Source organism: Gigantopelta aegis, chromosome 8 (genome assembly GCF_016097555.1).
Source record: "Gigantopelta aegis isolate Gae_Host chromosome 8, Gae_host_genome, whole genome shotgun sequence".
Lineage (NCBI taxonomy): Eukaryota > Metazoa > Mollusca > Gastropoda > Neomphalida > Peltospiridae > Gigantopelta > Gigantopelta aegis.
The window spans coordinates 72,986,622-73,003,173 of record NC_054706.1 but is presented as its reverse complement, the minus strand read 5'-3'; the positions used below and the strand labels follow the sequence as shown (position 1 = coordinate 73,003,173).

General features: G+C 37.7%; 1 protein-coding gene across 2 annotated transcripts in view; it reads left to right on the top strand.

Moving 5' to 3' along the window:
- The window catches only part of LOC121379031, a 33,693-nt gene extending 26,871 nt beyond the window's left edge, over positions 1 to 6,822 (top strand). For both annotated transcript variants that reach the window (XR_005958799.1, XM_041507474.1), the window contains exon 12: positions 6,687 to 6,822. The gene's annotated coding sequence lies outside the window, so the exon portion shown is untranslated. The remainder of the gene's footprint in view (positions 1 to 6,686) is intronic.
- The last annotated feature ends 9,730 nt before the right edge of the window (positions 6,823 to 16,552 follow it).

The following is a 16,552-nucleotide window of genomic DNA, read 5'->3' as shown; positions in this document are numbered from 1 at the left end:
ACCTCCCTAGATCCGGTCGACCACGGGTCACTACCCCCGGGCAGGACCGCTACATCCGGGTACGCCACCTTCGGGAACGATTGACTACTGCCACCTCCACAGCCGCAGCAATACCAGGTTTGCGCAGGATATCCGACCAGACCGTACGGAACCGCCTACGTGAGGTAGGAATTCGTGCCAGACGTCCAGTTCGAGGTGTCATCTTAACACCACAACACTGTCGACTCCGACTGCAGTGGTGCCAGATTCATCGACAATGGCCTCAACTGCGATGGAGACAGGTGTGGTTCAGTGACGAGTCCCGATTTCTGCTCCGACGTCATGATGGAAGATGTCGCGTATATAGGCGTCGTGGTGAACGTTATGCGGCAAACTGCGTGCAGGAAGTGGACAGATTCGGCGGGGGTAGTGTCATGGTGTGGGCAGCCATCTCACACACTGGCAGAACTGACCTGGTCCACGTGCAGGGCAACCTGAATGCACAGGGCTACATTGACCAAATCCTCCGGCCACACATCGTTCCAGTTATGGCCAACGCCAACGCAGTGTTCCAACATGACAACGCCAGGCCTCACACAGCACGTCTCACAACGGCTTTCCTACAGAACAACAACATTAATGTCCTTCCTTGGCCATCGATATCACCGGATTTGAACCCAATTGAGAATCTATGGGACGATTTGGACCGACGCCTTCGACAGCGACAACCACAGCCCCAGACACTGCCCGAGCTGGCAGCAGCCTTGCAGGCCGAGTGGGCCACCATCCCCCGGGACGTCATCCGTACTCTGGTTGCTTCAATGGGCAGGCGGTGCCAGGCAGTTGTCAACACACGCGGATGCCACACCCGGTATTGACTCCGGATGACCTTGACCTTGGTGGTGTGTCCTATCACTTGCTCACAATGGACTAGAGTGAATTGTGAACAATCCTGCAACATTTGGTAATTATCGGACTCACCATTCAATAATTAAATCAATTCTCCAAATGTTACGACAATGTGGTTTTGCGTTTCTTCTTTTGAAGAGTATATAAAGAATTTATTCATCACGAGACTTGTTCCTACTTCCCTGTTGTTCATCCAGCAGAGCACTCGTGTCTTGTTTCTAGAGCCGTCTGTCTGTTTCAGTGGAGATGTGCGTGGCTGTTACTACATCATCATACTAAACTCACTGTACTGTACTTCTCTTGTTCTTCTTTCTTTTATTTTTATTTTTATTTTTTTAAATCTAAACTTTATTTTCTTCCTTACATTCAGTCAAGATTCATTAATGTCTATCCAGGGCTCTGTTTTACGAAGCGATCTTAGCACTAAGATCACCTGAATGGTTTAACTAATTAAACTTATGCACTTAAAGTGGTCTTAGTGCTACGATTGCTTCTTAAAACAGGACCTAGGAAGTAGGTTAATGGTTACAGTGTTACTGCTGGCCCCACACTCCCAAAAAACTCCAAACAACAACAAAAACAATGGGTTTTTATTCCTACATTGAACCAAACTGTTGTCCACAAACATGTTAATGATTAGTAAGAGTCAATTTGCTACAGTGGTTTTCATCATTTCTCCATTGTTAAAAATTTGTGATGGAAGCCGGTACCTGGATATAAACTCCATTCCTACCAGCCTAAGTCTGATGACTTATCCAGGCTACAAATTTAGCATGATTTTGTTCTTCCGCGAATCCCAGATTTTGGGTTGGAAGTATAAAATCCTAAATTATCTATTTTACATCTTGCTTGGATTCCAGTGGAATCTTAAAAAAGAGAAAAAAAGCCCCACATTCAATGCCCGCTTATCCAAAAAGGCCGGTCAAGTATTTTTATAAGCCCATCTATGGGTCGTATTATGGTATGGCGTCCATCTGTTAACCTTTTCTTGTCTGGACCATATCTTGCATACAGATGCATACAGGACCATCAAACCTCACATTTAGTAACAACTTGGGATGGCAGTGTGTCACGTTTTATTACTAGGTCACTGTGACCTACTTTTCACGGTCTACTGCACATGACAATAAATCTTTGGATCATATCTTGCATGCAGATACATACGATTGCAAAAATTTAACATAATTCTAATTGAATCATACCTGTAACATATTCATTAATGTAGATATGGTTTTCCATCAAACTCCTGATGGCCGTATCATGTACAGGTACCTCACCGATACTCTTGTTTATTTTATTTTTTTACCACTAAAATATTACAGGTGGGTGAGATATAAAAAAAAATTCTTAAGCCATGTTTATGCTTAAGTTGTCCACTTGAGCTGGTTTCACTGTACATGTACCTGAATAAACAGAAAGTAGTTGCAATCTTACTCGTCTGAATAGATATACCCGAGGTTATCATAGTGACATGAATGTAAAGCTAACCCGGCCACCAATGTGATAAATGAATACACTGTTTTTGTTATCACTGTTACTAACAAGTCAATTACATAAACAGGTGGTAACTGGTTGTCATTGTGATAAGTTTCGTGTAATGTTTTAAGACAACAGCAGTGCTGTCTTACAGTGACGTCTGTCCAATCGGTGTGGAGTAGGATGTAGTCCAGTGGTACAGCTTTCCGCCTAGCTGGTTGGCTGCGCTGGGTCACATACCTGACTGAACCTATTGTTATTGTTATATTGCCTGTTACAGTCAGCGCTTCATGCCTGTTTGTGTCCACGGCCGTGGGGGGGAAAGTTCAAATAAAAAAAATCCCTTGGCAGTTGCAGCAATTTGAAAAGAGTAACTGGCTTTGGTGGTGTAGTGATTAAGCCATCGAATTTAAGATTGGTAGGTACTGGGTTCACACCCCAGTACCGGCTCTCACCCAGCGTGAGTTGTAGCTGAAACAATGGGTAAATGTAAGGCAACTACACAGACTTGGTGGTGTAGTGGTTAAGTCATTAGAGGTACGGCTGGAAGGTACTGGGTTCAAACCCCGCTACCGACTCCCACCCAGAGTGAGTTTAGCAACTCACTGAATAGGTGTAAGGCAACTACACCAACTTCTCTCACTAACCACTAACAACTAACCACTGTCCTGGATAGACAGTCCAGATAGCTGAGGTGTGTGCCAAGGACAGTGTGCTTGAACCTTAATTGGATATGAGCATGAAAATAAGTTGAAATTAAATTAATGAAAAGAAAATAGTCTATGTGATGGCAATAAGTACATTTTCCCCATTCTCCATACAAAGTGTCAATTTAACCATATGTATGATGCCCAGTAGGCATTGGTTAACAGGGGCATGACATAGCTCAGTGGTACAGTGCTCGGTTAGCCCATTGGGCTATTTCTCATTCCAGCCAGTGCTCCACAACTGGTGTAACAAAGGCCATGGTATGTACTATCCTGTGTGGGATGATGCATATAAAAGATCCCTTGCTGCTAATCTAAAAGATTAGCCCATGAAGTGGCGACAGCGGATTTCCTCTTTCAATATCTGTGTGACCATATGTGTGACGCCATATAATCGTAAATAAAGTGTGTTGAGTGCATTGTTAAATAAAACATTTCGTTCCTTCTTTCCATTGATTAAACGATATTCTTAGGTGACACTAAACTAGTCCTCAAAATTCACAGTGCTGTCATAAAGCCGTATTGAGTGATTACCTGTAATATTATCTGTACTAAAATGCTGTCAGTGTATTGTGAATTTCAAGGGTTGCTAAACAAACATTCCCTTTTTTTTTGGTTAGTAACTTTTTATAAGTTAAAGCCAGTACTGATATTTGAACCCAGCATCCGGGATGTTTACACCCAATAGCTTAACCACTCTGTCATCTGTTAACAGATTTCTCTTGTTACATTGCACATAAGTATTGCCAGAAACAAACTTAATATTTAACATCTTAGCACAATGTTTAATGGTTGACTGACTGTTAGCTGTCACCTCTCATGATACTTATTTATGAAAATACACAGGTACCCCAAAACAGAAATCCGTAATACATGTGCTATATAAAGAGTATTATATAACGTTATTATAACATATCTGACGTTGTTGTTTGGGGATATCTGTGTGAAAATACAGGCCTACAAATAGAAATGTTTAAATGCTGAACGTGTGTACATGGTGTTACGCATGTAAAACAAAAAATGGATTGCCTAAAACCGTAGGCTTTCAGGACCCTGGACGTCATTTCAATGACCTGATCATGCTCTTTCAGCTTGCTTTTATTTCTGTAGTCTTAACTTTTAGGCAGATCAAAACAAATATAAACTGACGATCAAAAGAAAGTATACCAATTATTTTTTCAAAGTATTAAAAACAACACAAAACACAAGTTGATGCAAATGTTATATTTTGAAAGTATAATAATTTGGCGATAAATAAACACGAGTAAAATGATAATATCATAGTTCACGACAGCACTAGGGGTGAAATGTGCGATTTCATAAAGGACCACTCATAATGAAGGTGAATAAATTTGACAACAAAGAACATGTTTCAATAGCGTGTATGTCCACCATGTGCAAGTATTCAAGCATGGACCCGATGTCGGACAGATTTTCGTCAGTGACAAGGTCTGTCCGCTGTTGGCCACAGATACCACCCCAAACCATCACAGATCCACCACCAAACGGTTCAGTCTCCTGAACACAGCACTGAGCTGTTCTCTATCCTGCACGTCGGTATATCCGAGTCCTGCCATCAGCTCTGAATAACTGGAACCTGCTCTCATCAGAAAAGAGTACATGTTGCCAGTTCCGATGTTGCCAACGTTAAAACTGATGTGCCCAACGTAAACGTCGAAGTCGATGTTGCCTCGTCAATGTCATCCCTCTGAATGGTCGATAGGCCCTGATACCATGCTGTCGTAGTCGACGACGTACAGTGTGACGACTGATGACATGTCCAAGGCCAGTCGCTGCAGATGACGTCATAGTGAGGAATCTGTTACATAAGTGTAAGATGCGGAGATGGCGGTCCTCGTTGGTTGTTGTGATGCGGGGTCTTCCACTTCATGGTCTGTCTGCAGTCCTGCCAGTCACCCTGTAACGCTGTATCAACCTGGTGTTCATCAATTTTGTGCAATTCAGAATTCTTGCCACATGGGCATAACTCGCACCGAACTGCATCATACCAATAGCTCTCTCTCTCTTTCTTCAGCAGTTAGCCTTGTCATGTTCTCTGGTGTTTTACTGTTGACTAAGGCATGTTCTAAGCAATGGCACCCTTTTTTACACCCTTATGTGCACGAGTATCATGTTTCTCGTGCAGTATAAATTTGATGAATGAACTCATTTTGCACATGCGGCATCGCCCAAACGCAGCAATGTGCGACTATTTGTCATTGATTGCATTATAACGAACAATACTGGAACCTATCTAACCTTCCATGAACGTGTATTGTCTTTATTTATAATAAAAATAATTGGTATACTTTCTTTTGATCGTCAGTTTAATATTTGAGTATGTAGCATATTAACATGACTCGCTCGATGCACGGTCGGTTTGGGATCAATCCCCGTCAGTGGGCCCATTAGGCTATTTCTCGTTCCAGCCAGTGCACCACAACTGGTATATCAAAGGCCGTGGTATGTACTATCCTGTCTGGGATGGTGCATATAAAAGATCCCTTGCTGCTAATCGAAAAGAGTAGCTCATGAAGTGGCGACAGCGGGTTTCCTCTCTCAATATCTGTGTGGTCCTTAACCATATGTCTGATGCCATATAACCGTAAATACAATGTGTTGAGTGCGTCGTTAAATAAATTTTTTATTTTTTTTATTTTTTATTAACATGATTATAAGTTTGCATGCTAACAAACCATGTATCTTTGTGGTGTTAATCTTTAAACAGTCATTATTTTACTAGTGTGTTGATTTTGTCACCATGCTTACTAATATTTGTAGATTAGTTGGATGTTGTGGGTTTTTAGGTTTTGTTTAGATAAATACATAATACATAGTTAAATGAAAGTTATTGAAATTGTTTTGAAACATGTTTGTTATATTTAAGTTAATGAAATGGTTTAAGAAGATTCTTATTGTATTTAATTTTCATACCTTAATTCTGCTCTCTCTCAATATTCTATTGATCATTAATACAGTATAATATTCATAGTATTTAACAATATATTTCGGTGTCAAATTTTTACCCGAAACAAACTTATTACCCAAATCATTTTTAGAAGATATTTGTTGTATTTAAGACATGTACCTCGATTCTGCAGAGCTATATATCTCAATATCTGAATAAATATTCATGAAGTCTTACATGGTATCTAACTGGATATATCATTTCATATTACATGTTATTTAACGGTGAATATTAAATATTCATGAAGTCTTACATGGTGTCTTAACTGGATATATCATTTCATATTACGTTATTTAACCATGGATATTAAATATTCATGAAGTCTTACATGGTGTCTAACTGGATATATCATTTCATATTACATGTTATTTAACAGTGGATATTAAATATTCATGAAGTCTTACGTGGTGTCAAACTGGATATATCATTTCATATTACGTTATTTAACCATGGATATTAAATATTCATGAAGTCTTACATGGTATCTAACTGGATATATCATTTCACATTACATGTTATTTAACCGTGGATATTAAATTTTTATGAAGTTTTACATGGTATTTAACTGGATGTATCACTTCATATTGCATGCTATTTTAACAGTGGATATTAAATGATAACAAGTGATAATTCTGTTTGTTTTTCAGAGTCCAGAGTTTTCCGGTGTTCCCAATGTTAAGCCGATTGTCCAGAAAGACGACCTTTCAGCCCTGGCGGATTTTCCACAAACACTGAGGAGAGTGGTGAATTTGGAGTTGTCTGAGCAAACAGGCCAGAGTGTCGTACAGCCAAGTGTGTCACCGCTGTCTGATGCAGAACAAACAGATAAGGAGAGTGTGGGGCCAGGTTTTACACGACTTTCTGATGTTGCGCGTAACAGTCAGATAAATCAAAATAATGTACAAACAGACTTGTCAGCCCTTGTAAATATTACACAAGCAGATACAGCTGTTGATCAGTCGGTTAGTGGATGGATAGATGATCCTGTTCATGTGACCGTGTCAGAAATCCCAGTAGCAGGACAGACGGACGGTAGGACTGTACAGATTAATTTGTCTGCATTGCAGCCAGATTTGTCCAGCCTGATAGATGTAGGATCAGTAGGCAGTCATTCCAAACAGGAAGACTTGTTTACAACACAGACAGACTTGTCCAGTCTCGGACTGACAGACAGTAGTACTAAACAAGATTTGTTTATAACACAGACAGACTTGTCCAGTCTCAGACTGGCAGACAGTAGTATTATACAAGAAGACATGTTTACAATTCAGACAGACTTGTCCAGTCTCGGACTGACGGACAGTAGTACTAAACAAGAAGATTTGTTTACAACACAGACAGACTTGTCCAGTCTCGGACTGACAGACAGTAGTACTAAACAAGAAGATTTGTTTACAACACAGACAGACTTGTCCAGTCTCAGACTGACAGACAGTAGTACTAAACAAGAAGATTTGTCTACAATGCAGACAGACTTAGATAGTCTTGAAGTCTTAGGACCCATAGACAGTAGTACTAAACAAGACGGCATGTCTACAGTCCAGACAGACTTAGATAGTCTTGAAGTCTTAGGACCCATAGACAGTAGTACTAAACAAGACGGCAGTACTCCAGAAACATAGTCTTGACGACCCATAGCACTAAACAAGACGGCATGTCTACAGTCCAGACAGACTTAGATAGTCTTGAAGTCTTAGGACCCATAGACAGTAGTACTAAACAAGACGGCATGTCTACAGTCCAGACAGACTTAGATAGTCTTGAAGTCTTAGGACCCATAGACAGTAGTACTAAACAAGACGGCATGTCTACAGTCCAGACAGACTTAGATAGTCTTGAAGTCTTAGGACCCATGTCTACAGTCCAGACAGACTTAGATAGTCTTGAAGTCTTAGGACCCATAGACAGTAGTATTAAACAAGACGGCATGTCTACAGTCCAGACAGACTTAGATAGTCTTGAAGTCTTAGGACCCATGTCTACAGTCCAGACAGACTTAGATAGTCTTGAAGTCTTAGGACCCATAGACAGTAGTACTAAACAAGACGGCATGTCTACAGTCCAGACAGACTTGGATAGTCTTGAAGTCTTAGGACCCATGTCTACAGTCCAGACAGACTTAGATAGTCTTGAAGTCTTAGGACCCATAGACAGTAGTACTAAACAAGACGGCATGTCTACAGTCCAGACAGACTTAGATAGTCTTGAAGTCTTAGGACCCATGTCTACAGTCCAGACAGACTTAGATAGCCTTGAAGTCTTAGGACCCATAGACAGTATTCCTAAACAAGACCACTTGTCTACAGATCTTGATATTGAACATACAGACCAAAATACCAGACATCCAGTTATATCAACCCTTCTAGATATTGGACAGACAGATAAAAATACTGAACAGTTGAATATGTCATTTCTTGCAAACATGGGACAAACAATTAAAAATACTGAGCATTCAAATATATCAACCCTTCTGGATATTGGACAGACAGGCCAAAATAATGGACAGTCAACCCTTCTGGACATTGGACAGACAGACCAAAATACTGGACAGTCAAATATTTCAACCCTTTTAGATACTGGAACGACAAATCAAAATACTGAGCATTCAAATATATCAAGCCTTCTGTACATTGGACAGACAGACCAAAATACTGCACAGTCAGATATGTCAACCCTTCTGGACATTGGACAGACAGGCCAAAATAATGGACAGTCAACCCTTCTGGACATTGGACAGACAGACCAAAATACTGCACAGTCAGATATGTCAACCCTTTTGGACATTGGACAGACAGGCCAAAATAATGGACAGTCAATCCTTCTGGACATTGGACAGACAGGCCAAAGTAACGGACAGTCAACCCTTCTGGACATTGGACAGACAGGCCAAAATAATGGACAGTCAACCCTTCTGTACATTGGACAGACAGACCAAAATACTGCACAGTCAGATATGTCAACCCTTCTGGACATTGGACAGACAGGCCAAAATAATGGACAGTCAACCCTTCTGGACATTGGACAGACAGACCAAAATAATGGACAGTCAACCCTTCTGGACATTGGGCAGACAGACCAAAATACTGCACGGTCAGACATGTCAACCCTTCTGGACATTGGACAGACAGGCCAAAGTAATGGACAGTCAACCCTTCTGGACATTGGACAGACAGACCAAAATACAGATTCAAATATTTCAACCCTTTTAGATATTGGACTGACAAATAAAAATACTGGGCAGTCAGATATGTCAACACTTTTGGATATTAGAGAGACAGGCCAAACTAATGGACAGTCAACCCTTCTGGACATTGGACAGACAGGCCAAAGTAATGGACAGTCAACCCTTCTAAACATTGGGCAGACAGACCAAAATAGTGGACATTCAAATATTTCAACCCTTTTAGATATTGGACTGACAAATAAAAATACTGGGCAGTCAGATATGTCAACCCTTCTGGATATTGGACAGACAGGCCAAAATAATGAACAGTCAACTCTTCTGGACATTGGTCAGACAGGCCAAAATAATGGACAGTCAACCCTTCTGGAAATTGGGCAGACAGACCAAAATAATGGACAGTCAACCCTTCTGGATATTGGACAGACAGACCAGAATAATGAACAGTCAACCCTTCTGGACATTGGTCAGACAGGCCAAAATAATGGACAGTCAACCCTTCTGGACATTGGGCAGACAGACCAAGATAATGGATATTCAAATATTTCAACCTGTTTAAACATTGGACTGACAAATCAAAATACTGGGCAGTCAGATATATCAACCCTTCTGGATATTGGACAGACAGGCCAAAATAATGGACAGTCAAATATGTCAACTCTTCTGGACATTGGACAGACAGACCAAAAAACTGGACAGTCGAATATATCAACCCTTCTGGATATTGGACTAACAAATCAAAATACTGGGCAGTCAAATATGTCAACCCTTTTGGATGTTGGACAAACAGACCAAAATACTGTACTGTCAAATATGTCTCCCCTTCTTGATATTGAGCAGACAGACCAAAATAGAGAAAAGTAAAATGTGTAAGAGTTAACTGGTTACTGGGCAGACAGATCATAGTGTTGAATGACAGGTAGGATGAAAATACTGTAGAGTTGGACTTGTTAACTCTGTAAGATAATGGGTAGACTGGCCGAACTGCAGTTGTTATTTTAATAATCACATTTAATTTGTCTCGAAAAGTAATTTATTTAAGAATCTATAAAGTCTTCATAACCAGCTTGTTATTAATATTTAGGTGTATAATTGAATTATAGCAACATAGCCATAAATCAGGTCAAATAACTTCATTCATTTTGCTCATGCTACCTCTTTAAAATGTTTTCAACATGGCACATCGTAGCAAGTGTTAACTGCAGGGGAATGTACACACATGTATATTTTAAGTCACATAATCTGTGCCTTTAGAAGGTCAAATGTCATGTGAACCTACCTACCTTTAATTCCAATCTTTTCCAATGATTTTAGTGACCATGTCAGTACTTGGTCCAAACATCCTTTGGAGTCTTACCTTGTACATAACTACAGTGTGAGTGTGTGTGTGTGTGTATACATATATATATATATATGGATGCGATATTAGTTTGTAATTTTAATTAAACAGGCATAACTGGATATTTGTTGGTAAAGTAGTTATGCAGTCATTTGAAAGAAGGATCCAGTTATTTTTGGCTATAAATAGAATCATCTAGCTGATTTAGAAAAGGCTTATTACATGTAGTTGACCAGTTTGAAAATGCTGGCATTTTCAAAGATTTATTTGTTAATTGTTGGCTGTTTTTATGAGATGAATTTTTATTTGTATGTAATCAGCAACATAACTGCCATCACATGATTTCTTGATTTCATCTTCATGTGAGTAATTAATTGTTAATAATTATCAGTATTTGTGTTTTGAAAAGAATGTTGGCATCATTATATATATATCAATACATTGCAGTTCTTTTTCATAGTTGTTGAGATATCGTATTTGGTTTACAAATACAAGCAGTTTCATTCCATGTTTGAGAGTTGTGTGCATATAATGTTTAATGGGTGGGGTGGTGTTTTCAATCTAGTAGTATATTTTCAAATTTAGATATGTATAGCTATATTATTTGGTATATTAGCAGATGAAGTATATTCCATATTTAGGCTTTTGTGCATACCAAGGGTCGGACGTATCCCAGTGGTAAAGCGTTCACTTGATCCATGGTTGGTCTTGGATTTATTCCCATGGGTGCCCCCACTGAGCTATTTCCTGTTCTAGCCAGTGGACCACGACTGGCATATCAAAAGCTATGTTATATGCTAACCTGTCTGTGGGATGATGCATAGAAAAGATCCTTTGCTTCTAACGAAAAAATGTAGCGAGTTTCTGCTCTAAGACTGTCAGAATTACCAAAACGTTTTGACATCTGATAGTTGATGATTAACAAATCCATGTGCTCTAGTGGTGGTGTTAATCAAAACAAACTGTTTGTGTGTACTACTATTTTATGTACAGGTATTAACAATGAAGTATTCGATGTAGAAAATTGTTTGCCTAATGCTTTTCTTACGTATTAACAGATGAAGTATTATTTTGCTCAGCTATTCCTAATCCAAGATGTTTGTGATTAGTTTGAGACAAATTAACTTAACATGAACTGTTGTACAGTGTAATGCATTTGAACACAACACAAATTTAACTGGTTTTCTTTTCTCACGCTTACAAAACTTTCAGTCTAGATTTAAGATATCTTGAAATTTTAACGTCATGTCAACACATTCGAATTTCATGCGTGTGACATCATTAACGAGCCACCAGTGCACCACAACTGGACAAAGTGCATATAAAAGATCACTTTCTGCATTAGGAAAATGTAGCGGGTTTCCTCTGTTGACTATGAGTGAGAATATCCAAATGTGTGACATCCACTAGCTGATGATTGATTAATCAATGTGCTCTAGTGGTGTTGTTAAACAAAACAAACTTTCATTAAAGAGTCTGTTCTAATTAAGATGTTCAGAATTATGGAGTTTGATCTAAGTATTTATCCTGCAACTTAACCATAATATCCATGTTATAAACCCATTTGATATTTACTGTTATTAACCTGGTTAATATTTTTTGTCTGTTAATGGGTCATTTGTTTGCAATACAATATGTCCTGTATACCTGAGCATAACATTTTGATAGGATTCAGCTAAAGTGCCTGATGTCAAACTGCATTTGTGCTTACCATGATGATGTCATATTACTGATGGAAGTGACTTTGGAACTGTCATATATATACTAAATATAAAATTAAAATGTTATACTAGAAGTATTATAGGATAAATAGAATTCACTACACTGGCTTTTTTTAATATATTAAATATCAGCCTTATCTAGTTAACAGTATTAATTAACATAGACTTGATATTTTCCAGTTTAAAAAACACTTGTGATGAATCCTCTATATATCACACACTGTTAAATTTATGTTAAGATTTGTCACAAAATGCTATCTTCAAGCAGTTGGTTGTTTAATGCAGTGTCTGTTTGATTTATAGGTCCTCTGAGCAGGTTTGACAGTTTATGCTTAACAAGCCTATCAGAATACACCCACATGGGTTTATTTTTTGTCTCATGAGCTTTCTTTTTCATTTTTCATTTTGCTTGTGAATTAAGACAAAAGTTCATACTGGGACAAAATGACATAAAATATTCAAATGGCTATAAATGTAAATTGTTTTTATTATTGTTGTTTTTATTATTGTTGTTTTTATTATTGCAATATATGTAGTTAAATGGACATTTATTCCTGTATTGAAAAAACAACACTAACATATTCAAAATATTACTGAAATAAAAAACCCCACATAAAAGAGACCACTGAATAATCATATACACTATTTACCCCCCTACCATCACCACCACAACACACACACACACACACAGACACACACACACACACAAACACAAACACACACACACACACACACACACACCAATCATCTATTTAAACTTTTTCAAGACCGAGTGAGGAAGTTGAAAGCAAATTGTTTTCTTCAGAGCCAGTCAGCCGTTTCGAAGTGTTTGTGTGCCATTGTGGCTGGTCGCACTTGTCATTCACCAAGTGGCCACTTCCTCGTTTGTCATTGTTCTCGTACTAACACCATTGTTTGTATGGAAAGCATCTTTTAATGTCAGACTGACAGTATACACAGACCCTACATATCGATGTCAGTCAAACGGTAGTAATTATGCAATTAATATGTTCCCATTTAGTTTGGCTAATAAAATATTCCTCAAATTAACCACGTTTTAATGATTTTTCAAGGAAATACTCTACATTTTGGAAAATTGTCTAAACCAAAATTTGTTTCAGTGTAACCCCTGATTAAAAGTGTGTGTGTGTGTGTCTGTGTGTGTGTGTGTGTGTGTGTGTGTTTGTGTTTGTTTGTGTGTGTGTGTGCTTGGAAAATGCTATCAAATTTCATTCTCTAAAAACACTGTAAGACAAAATAAACACAAAATTAAACAAACACGAAAACACCACACCCTCAAAAAACCCCACAAAAACCACACACACATGAGAATGAGAAATATCCATATACATGTACCTTAGTTACTTACTTTTTAATCATTTTAAAAAATAAACGCTCAAAAGCTAAAACAACGAAACATTAAATAATCTGATTTTTTAAAAATTATTATTTGAAGATGTAATTATGTATATCAACTAGGAACATTGAATCATAGGTAATGAAAATAAAATTTTGCAAGCAGTTAGCAGATAACGTTTAGATGTTGATGATATATGTAAATAAATGCCAAAGATGTTTCTTGAAATCCAATAATTGTGTAATATGTTAGTGAAATTGTTTACCTGATTTAATCAAGTAACATTTTATATTAACTGTTGAAAATCATGTTTAGCTATTACATTGTACTTATTTAATTCCTTAGTACATGGTGTTAATATCACTTTTATCATTAATAACCACATTGTACTAATACCATTGCATTACTGTCAGTGGTAATATTGTACTAATACCATTACTGTTAGTTACTACATTATACTAATACCATTACTGTTAGCTACCAGTGTGAACTATAAGATCATTACTTTATGGCTAGTTACTACAGTGAATTAAAATACTATTAATTTTACAGTTAGTTACTACATTGTACTAATATTATTTTTGCTGTTAATTATAACATTGTACTAATACTGTTACTGTTAGTTACTACATTGTATTAATACTGTTACTTACTGTTAGCTATTAATATGTACTAAAACTATTACTTTATGGCTAGTTACTACACTGTACTAAAATACCATTACTTTATAGTTAGTAACCACATTGTACTAATATTACTTTACTGTTGGTTATAATAGCTGGGGTGTCATTAAACATCTATTCTATTCTATTTTGGTTATAACAAGTTAGGAATATTGTTAGTTTACTACTAATCACTACTATTTTACTACCAGTAACTACATTATAAAAATACCATGATTTAATACATTGTAAAAAAATTTTGATTATGCTGTTAGTTATTGTTATAACTTGTTAATAGATCATTAATTTACTGTTAATCACTGTATAGTACTATCTTTAGTAAAGTTTACCACCAGTTATTAGTATCTACTACATACTACACAAATTTGTTAGTTACATTGTTGTACGACAGACCGACACATAATATTGTATACAACATTATCTAGTGATTACTCTGTTCCTAACATTAGAAAAATGTGATAGCATTTAAAATTGCTTACCTGCATAACAGTCATTTGGTTTCAGTGTGATGTTAAAATTCCGCAAGGTGGATTTTCTCCTACATTATAAGATTAGCATAATACATTTTACTCTTATTACTAAAATTACTATTAAATTAGTTATGTGTTATTAATTATTAGAATATTAAATATTCAGATATTTAGTTTACTTTCCCTCCCACATATATATTTTGGTGCTGGTTTTTGTAATGGTTTGATTTTTAAGTTAGGCCATGCAATAAAGGTCTAGATGGTTTTTGAAAAAGCATTTTTCTTTTTTTTCATCAGTTAAAAACTTGGCTAAATGTTAATAAAATATCTTATAATATAACTAAATAATATGTAAAATATTTGGTACAAGTTTAATGCCAGAGTATGCTTTTAGAACAAACAAAAAATGTTGATAAAAATCTATGTAAACTTTATGGGAGAGGGGTGGGTGGAGTACAAAAAACCCAAACAAGTATGGTCTATACGCTTGTAAAAATGTTGCTATTTGTGAGCCAGCCCCAATGTAGGGTATATTTAAAACGCTGATATTTCACACAATGTCAGAACTAAGGTCTGCTTTCCATTAACGCAATTTCAGTACTGAGCATATACATACAGTGAAACCTCTCAAAACTGGACCCTCTATAAACCAGAATCCCTCAAAACAGGACGATTTTCATGGTCATTTTCTAACTATCTGTCCAGAAGAGAACCTCTCTAAATCGCATACCTCTTACAACTGGAATTTTTACTTGGTCCCGAGGGTGTCCGGTTTAGAGAAGTTTCACTGTAGTGCCTTTTCCATACAAGCGATTCCAGGTGCAGGCAATAATCAGTGTGATGATTTCATAATGCAAAGTATTTACTTGGTCCCGAGGGTGTCCGGTTTAGAGAAGTTTGCCTTTTCCATACAAGCGATTCCAGGTGCAGGCAATAATCAGTGTGATGATTTCATAATGCAAAGTATTTACTTGGTCCCGAGGGTGTCCGGTTTAGAGAAGTTTGCCTTTTCCATACAAGCGATTCCAGGTGCAGGCAATAATCAGTGTGATGATTTCATAATGCAAAGTATTTACTTGGTCCCGAGGGTGTCCGGTTTAGAGAAGTTTGCCTTTTCCATACAAGCGATTTCGGGTGCAGGCAATAATCAGTGTGATGATTTCATAATGCAAAGTATTTACTTGGTCCCGAGGGTGTCCGGTTTAGAGAAGTTTGCCTTTTCCATACAAGCGATTCCAGGTGCAGGCAATAATCAGTGTGATGATTTCATAATGCAAAGTATTTACTTGGTCCCGAGGGTGTCCGGTTTAGAGAAGTTTCACTGTAGTGCCTTTTCCATACAAGCGATTCCAGGTGCAGGCAATAATCAGTGTGATGATTTCATAATGCAAAGTATTTACTTGGTCCCGAGGGTGTCCGGTTTAGAGAAGTTTGCCTTTTCCATACAAGCGATTCCAGGTGCAGGCAATAATCAGTGTGATGATTTCATAATGCAAAGTATTTACTTGGTCCCGAGGGTGTCCGGTTTAGAGAAGTTTGCCTTTTCCATACAAGCGATTCCAGGTGCAGGCAATAATCAGTGTGATGATTTCATAATGCAAAGTATTTACTTGGAACCCGAGGGTGTCCGGTTTAGAGATGTTTGCCTTTTCCATACAAGCGATTCCAGGTGCAGGCAATAATCAGTGTGATGATTTCATAATGCAAAGTATTTACTTGGTCCCGAGGGTGTCCGGTTTAGAGAAGTTTGCCTTTTCCATAC